Source organism: Rutidosis leptorrhynchoides, chromosome 9, assembly GCF_046630445.1.
Source record: "Rutidosis leptorrhynchoides isolate AG116_Rl617_1_P2 chromosome 9, CSIRO_AGI_Rlap_v1, whole genome shotgun sequence".
NCBI lineage: Eukaryota > Viridiplantae > Streptophyta > Magnoliopsida > Asterales > Asteraceae > Rutidosis > Rutidosis leptorrhynchoides.
The window spans coordinates 221,826,394-221,833,492 of record NC_092341.1 but is presented as its reverse complement, the minus strand read 5'-3'; the positions used below and the strand labels follow the sequence as shown (position 1 = coordinate 221,833,492).

General features: G+C 34.2%; 1 non-coding gene across 1 annotated transcript; it reads right to left on the bottom strand.

The window, feature by feature from the left end:
• Window positions 1-322: 322 nt before the first annotated feature.
• On the bottom strand, window positions 323-429 carry LOC139869603 (small nucleolar RNA R71). Its single transcript, XR_011766205.1, has one exon. It is a non-coding gene; the product is annotated as a small nucleolar RNA R71 (small nucleolar RNA).
• Between the last annotated feature and the right edge of the window lie 6,670 nt (window positions 430-7,099).

Here is a 7,099-nt window from a genome sequence, read left to right as displayed (position 1 = left end):
TCATGTAATTACTCAACCAGACATTAATGCGCCAGATTATGAAATCAAGGGACAAATCCTACACATGGTAACTAATCAGTGCCAATTTAGTGGTACGTCGAAGGAAGATCCAAACGAACATCTTCATACCTTTAATAGGATCTGTACTCTATTCAAAATTAGAGAAGTTGAGGATGAACAGATCTATCTCATGTTATTTCCCTGGACTTTAAAGGGAAAAGCCAAAGATTGGTTAGAATCGTTACCTGAAGGGGCGATTGATACATGGGATGTTTTAGTTGAGAACTTTCTTAAAAGATTCTTTCCGGCATCTAAAGCCGTGAGACTTCAAGGAGAAATTTGTACGTTCATGCAGAAGCCAAATGAAACTCTATATGAGGCGTGGACAAGATTTGGAAAGTTGTTGAGAGGATGTCCTCAACATGGTTTAGACACTTATCAAATAGTATAAATATTCTACCAAATATGCGACATTACTACACGAAAAGACATCGACATAGCAGCTGGTGGTTCCATTATGAAGAAAATCGCAACTGAAGCTTACAAAATTATTGATAACACAGCCTCCCACTCACATGAGTGGCATCAAGAAAAAGACATCGTTAGATCATCTAAAGCGGCTAGAGCCGATTCTAGCTATGACTTTGATTCGATTTCCGCAAAGTTAGATGCTTTCGAGAGACGAATGGAAAAGATGACTAAAGATATTTACGCAATGCGAATTAGTTGTGAACAGTGTGGAGGATCACATTTGACAAAAGATTGTCTCAGTATTGAACAAACAATGGAACAAAGAGAGAATGTTTCATACATGAACCAAAGGCCTGGAAATAATTATCAAAATAATTATCAACCGCCAAGACCAAACTACAATCAAAATCAGAATTATAACCGAAATGTTCCATACAACAACCAACAAGGTCCTAGCAATCAACAAGTATCTAATAATACTTACAACCAGCAAAGACCTATTTTTCCAAATAAACCACCACAAATCGATGATAAAAAGCCAAATTTAGAAGATATGATATCGAAGCTAGTTGAATCTCAAACGCAGTTTTTCACATCTCAGAAATAAACTAATGAACAAAATGCTCAAGCATTTAGAAATCAACAAGCTTCAATCCAAAATCTGGAATAAGAAGTAAGCAACCTAGCAAGGTTGATAGGTGAAAGAAACCCGAGGAGTCTACCTAGCAATACAAATGCTAACCCCCGGAATGAAACAGCTAAAGCCATTACCACAAAAAGTGGTATTACACTTAAACCACCTGAAATACCTGTAATTTTTTATGACTATATTCCTACTTCACAAGCACCACAACCTGATCAAAAAAAGGAAAAAGAACCTGTAGTTGAAATGGTTAATGAAGATAACACAGTTAAGGCAAAGCCTTATGTTAAACCATACCAACCACCGCTTCCTTACCCAAGTAAAATGAGAAAAGAAAGACTTGAAGCCGAGCAATCCAAATTCTTAGATATGTTTAAACAAATAAATGTCAACCTTCCTTTCATTGATGTGATTTCAGGAATGCCAAGATATGCTAAATTCCTGAAAGATCTAATCATAAATAGAAAGAAAATAGAAGAACTCTTGGCTGTTATAATGAATGCTAATTGTTCTGCAGTGCTGTTGAATAAACTACCAGAAAAACTCTCCGATCCAGGAAGTTTCACAATTCCATATTTTCTGGGTAGTCTTAGTTCAATAGAAGCATTGGCAGACTTAGGTGCTAGTATAAATTTAATTCCATATTCACTATACGCTAAGCTAGACCTTGGAGAATTGAAACCAACACGAATAAGCATACAACTAGCCGATCGATCAGTAAAATATCCTAGAGGGATAATGGAAAACATGCTAGTTAAAGTTGGTACTTTAGTATTTCCAGTAGACTTTGTTATTCTGGATATGGAAGAAGATTCTCGAGTTCCTCTCAAATTAGGAAGACCATTCTTAAAAATGGCTAAAGCAATAATAGACGTGTTTGGTAAGAAACTGACCCTAAGTACAGAGGACGAGAGTGTTACCTTTTTAGTTGATAGAGCCATGCAACAACCGCAATCTGTAGATGATACATGTTATTACATTCAAACTATAGATTCACATGCAGAATTATTACAAGAATTTCCAGAATTACAAGGAACAGGAGAATGTTCTTTAGGAGAAGGAACTGAACCAATTGATGAAGCTGAAATGTTAGCCGCACTCATGGCAAATGAATACGAACCAACAACAGAAGAACTTCAAATGTTAAAAGAAGAAGACAGATATCGTTATAAATCATCGATAGAAGAACCACCGATATTAAAGTTAAAGCCACTTCCAAACCATTTGGAATACGCTTATTTACATGGTGAATCTGAATTACCTGTAATAATATCGTCTTCTCTTACGGAAAATAAAAAATCTCAACTCATTTCTGTGCTAAAAGCTCATAAACCAGCTATTGCATGGAAGATTCATGACATTAAAGGCATAAGTCCTTCGTATTGCACACATAAAATCCTTATGGAAGAAGGTCATAAAACATATGTGCAACGCCAACGAAGACTAAATCCTAATATGCAAGATGTTGTTAAGAAAAAAATTATTAAACTGCTAGATGCAGGATTAATTTATCCAATCTCTGATAGTCCATGGGTAAGCCCAGTTCAATGCGTGCCTAAGAAGGGTGGCATAACTGTCATCACAAATGAAAAAGATGAGCTTATTCCTACTAGGACTGCAACGGGATGGCGTGTTTGTATTGATTATAGAAAATTAAATGACGCCACCAGAAAAGATCACTTTCCCTTACCTTTCATTGATCAAATGTTAGAAAGATTAGCCGGAAATAGTTACTATTGTTTTCTTGACGGTTTTTCCGGATACTTTCAAATTCCACTCGCACCCGAGGATCAAGAGAAAACCACGTTCACGTGCCCTTATGGTACTTTTGCTTACAAATGCATGCCATTTGGACTTTGCAACACCCCTGCAACCTTTCAAAGGTGCATGATGGAAATTTTTCACGACATGATAGAAGAATGCATGGAAGTTTTCATGGATGACTTTTCAGTCTTCGGTGATACTTTTGAAACATGTCTAGTTAATCTTGAACGAATGCTTATTAGATGCGAGCAATCAAATCTAGTTCTTAATTGGGAGAAATGTCATTTCATGGTTAACGAAGGCATCGTTCTTGGTCATAAAATTTCAAAGAAAGGAATTGAAGTGGATAGAGCTAAAGTAGATGTAATTGCTAATCTTCCACATCCCACCAATGTTAGAGGAGTTATGAGTTTTCTAGGGCATGCCGATTTTTACCGATGTTTCATAAAAGACTTTTCTAAAATTGCCACTCCTATGAATAAACTGCTAGAAAAGGATGCTCCATTCATCTTTTCGAATGGATGCATCAAAACTTTTAATACTCTTAAAGAAAAAATCACTAATGCGCCGATCATGATAACTCCAAATTGGAATCTACCATTTGAACTCATGTGCGATGCAAGTGATTTTGCAATGGGAGTCGTTTTAGGACAAAGGATTGAAAAATGATTTCAACCTATTTATTACGCTAGTAAGATGTTACAAGGAGCACAAACGAATTACACAACTATTGAAAAATAACTCCTTGCTATTGTCTTTGCTTTTGACAAATTTCGTTCATATCTCGTTCTAGCTAAAACGGTGGTCTATACCGATCATTCTGCTCTTAGATACCTATTTTCAAAACAAGATGCCAAGCCACGATTAATTCGTTGGATCTTACTCTTACAAGAGTTCGATATTGAGATCCGAGACAAAAAGGGAGCAGAAAATCTCGCAGCTGATCATCTTTCTCGTCTTGAAAATCCCGAATTGGAAGTTCTAAATGAATCAGCCATAAAAGACAACTTTTCTGATGAATATCTATTGAAGATCAATTATAATGAAATTCCATGGTTTGCAGACTATGCAAACTACTTAGTATGTGGATTCCTTGAAAAAGGGTTGTCGTACCAAAAATGAAAGAAATTCTTTAGTGATATAAAACACTATTTTTGGGAAGATCAACATTTATTTAAAAGTTATCCCAATGGAATAATACGTCGATGCGTATTCGGGGATAAAGCCAGTCAAATCTTAAACCATTGTCACACAGGACCAATAGGAGGGCATTATGGGCCTCAACTCACAGCAAGGAAAGTCTACGACGCTAGATTTTATTGGCCTACAATTTTTAAAGACGCACACCTTCTTTGTAAATCCTGTGATGCTTGTCAAAGGGCCGAAAAAATAAGTCAACGTGATGAAATGCCACAAAATGTCATTCAAGTATGTGAAGTATTTGACGTTTGGGGTATTGACTTTATGGGTCCATTTCCAAAATCTCATAATAATCTCTACATTCTCGTTGCCATTGATTATGTATCTAAATGGGCGGAAGCACAAGCTCTCCCAACTAATGATGCACGAGTTGTAGTTAACTTCCTAAAACGTCTTTTTGCTAGGTTCAGAACACCAAAAGCTTTAATAAGTGATCGGGGTACTCATTTTTGTAATAATCAACTTGAGAAAGTTCTTAAAATATATGGAGTAACTCATAAAATCTCAACCGCTTATCATCCACAAACAAGTGGACAAGTTGAAAATACCAACCTAGCTTTAAAATGTATTCTAGAGAAAACCGTAGGATCAAATCCGAAGGAATGGTCCATGAAATTGGAGGATGCACTCTGGGCTTTTAGAACAGCCTACAAAACTCCAATTGGAACCACACCTTTTAAACTCATTTACGGAAAAGCATGCCATCTTTCAGTAGAAATTGTGCACAAAGCATTCTGGGCTTTGAAGACATGTAATCTTGATTTGCATGAAGCCGGTCGTCTACGATTAAGTCAACTAAATGAATTAGAAGAATTAAGAAATGATGCATATGAGAATTCGTTAATCTATAAGTTAAGAACGAAGAAATGGCATGATAAAAGAATCAGAAGTTCAAAAGAATTTAAGGAAAGAGACAGAGTTCTTCTTTTCAATTCAAGATTCAAGCTATTTCCAGGAAAATTGAAATCAAGATGGTCTGGACCATTCATACTCAAAAGAGTTTTCCCATACGGAACAATAGAGTTAATAAATTCAAACGAGATTGAATTTAAGGTTAATAGTCACAGAGTTAAACATTACATAGATAATCCAATGGAAGTTGAAGATGAAGTTAATCACAATTTCGACACCACAACTAACTAAGTGTGGGAAGATTCGAATATTTTAAAGGTAATATGAATTTCTGTTAGAGTTAGATGTTCTGTTTTCGTGTAGTTCTCGAAAATAGAATCCGAATGGTCTTTCCCTAGCAGACCCTAAAGAACTAGTCTTCTCCCTCCATTCTGAATTTTTATTTCTTTTAGGTTTTACGAGATAAAGAATTTCTTTGATCTGAACCATGGTCTACTACTACACGCTATGGTTACTAAACGTAATAATAACACCTTCCCGAGTGAACTGGTATCATTCATAAGAGGAAAAATGGACGAAGTGAGGAAAGAACTCAGGAAAGATCATCATAAGACACATTTTGGTAAAGGAAAAGCAAAATCCGCAACAAAAAGAAGAGCACGACACCTTGAAAGATGTCATAAATGCGGAAAATGGTCACACGAAGGGAAATGTTCGAACAATCAAACACATTCCAATACAGAATTCGTTACTCTATGCAGAGAAGGACCATTCATATGTTTAGAAGAAAAGTTATTGAAAAATCGAGGTTACGCTTATGTAGCTATGGAAAACCAAATTAAACGACTCTCCTATGAGTCGACTAAAGCAGGTCTCTGAGAATTCTTTCTCACATGTAAGTATGTACAGTTTTCATTTGTTTTTATTTATTGCTTTTAACTTTTTGATAATAAACGCTGAATCGTTCACTATAAAGTATTAAATTTATATTCAATAAAATTAGATATGCGAAACCGAAATTATTAATATCATATAAAAATTTATTACATCACTGCGAAATTTACCGTTTATTCATAAGGTATAAATATCTTTAATCAATCAATCCAAAATATTTCAGAAATTCGTCAGGAGTAAAACTAGGTAATTTAGCCGAAATTACTTTACCCAAAAGAGGAACGTATATTTTTGATAATATTTGATTGATTTAAGTGGGATAAAAGACCAAAAAGATTTAAATTTGATTTTTACCTTGTTTTTAAAATTTAATAAATATTAATTTAATATTATTGTAAATTTTTAAAACCCAATATATAATTATAATATTTTAAATGTAAGTTTGTAAACTAATGTATATAAATAATATTTATATGAAATTTTAAAATTTTAAATTTAAGTTTATTGTGAATTTAAAAATAAAATTTACTTTATTTCATTAAGTTAAAAAATTAATTTCTAAAATTCGTCGTGAGTTGAAGACTAGGTTGTTGAACCGAAATCGCTTTACCCGAGGGCGGGACGAGAAATTTTATTATCATTATTTTTAATCTTATTGATTTAAAGTATGCCAAAAACATTAAAAAAAAACTCAAAAATCTTTGCTTTTAAAACAACGCTTTAAAAATGAAAAATTTTAAAACTTTGTCAAGGGACGAACTAGGTCAACGTACCAAAATGACCTCAATATAAAAAGGAAACAAAATTTTAAAAATTACTCCATTAATTGTTTTATGAATAAAGGTTTTCTAAAAAAAAAAGAGAGAGAGAGAACCGCACTCGCGGAGCTTCTCAGTAGAAAAAAGCACCGCACTCGCGAAGCTTGAAAAATCCAGACCAGTTAACTGGTCGAGACAGACCAGTCCACACACACACAATCACATTTTTCTGCGAAAAAAACCCTCTCAAAATCACGATTTTTCACTGTTAATCATCAAATTTTTTGCTAAAATCATGTTGAGAAGATTCCTACCAAGAAGTTTTTCAAGGAGAGCGGTAATTTCTACATCTAAACACTCTATAATCCGGATTTTTAGTGTTCTTGAGCAAAATTATACCTAATTTGATTTTGATGATTTCTAGTTTAATTGTGCTTAAATTGTTTGTATATTATGCTTGTATAACCTAGATTGATGCTATTTAACATGATTAGAAGTCTTAAACTTCAAATTTTGA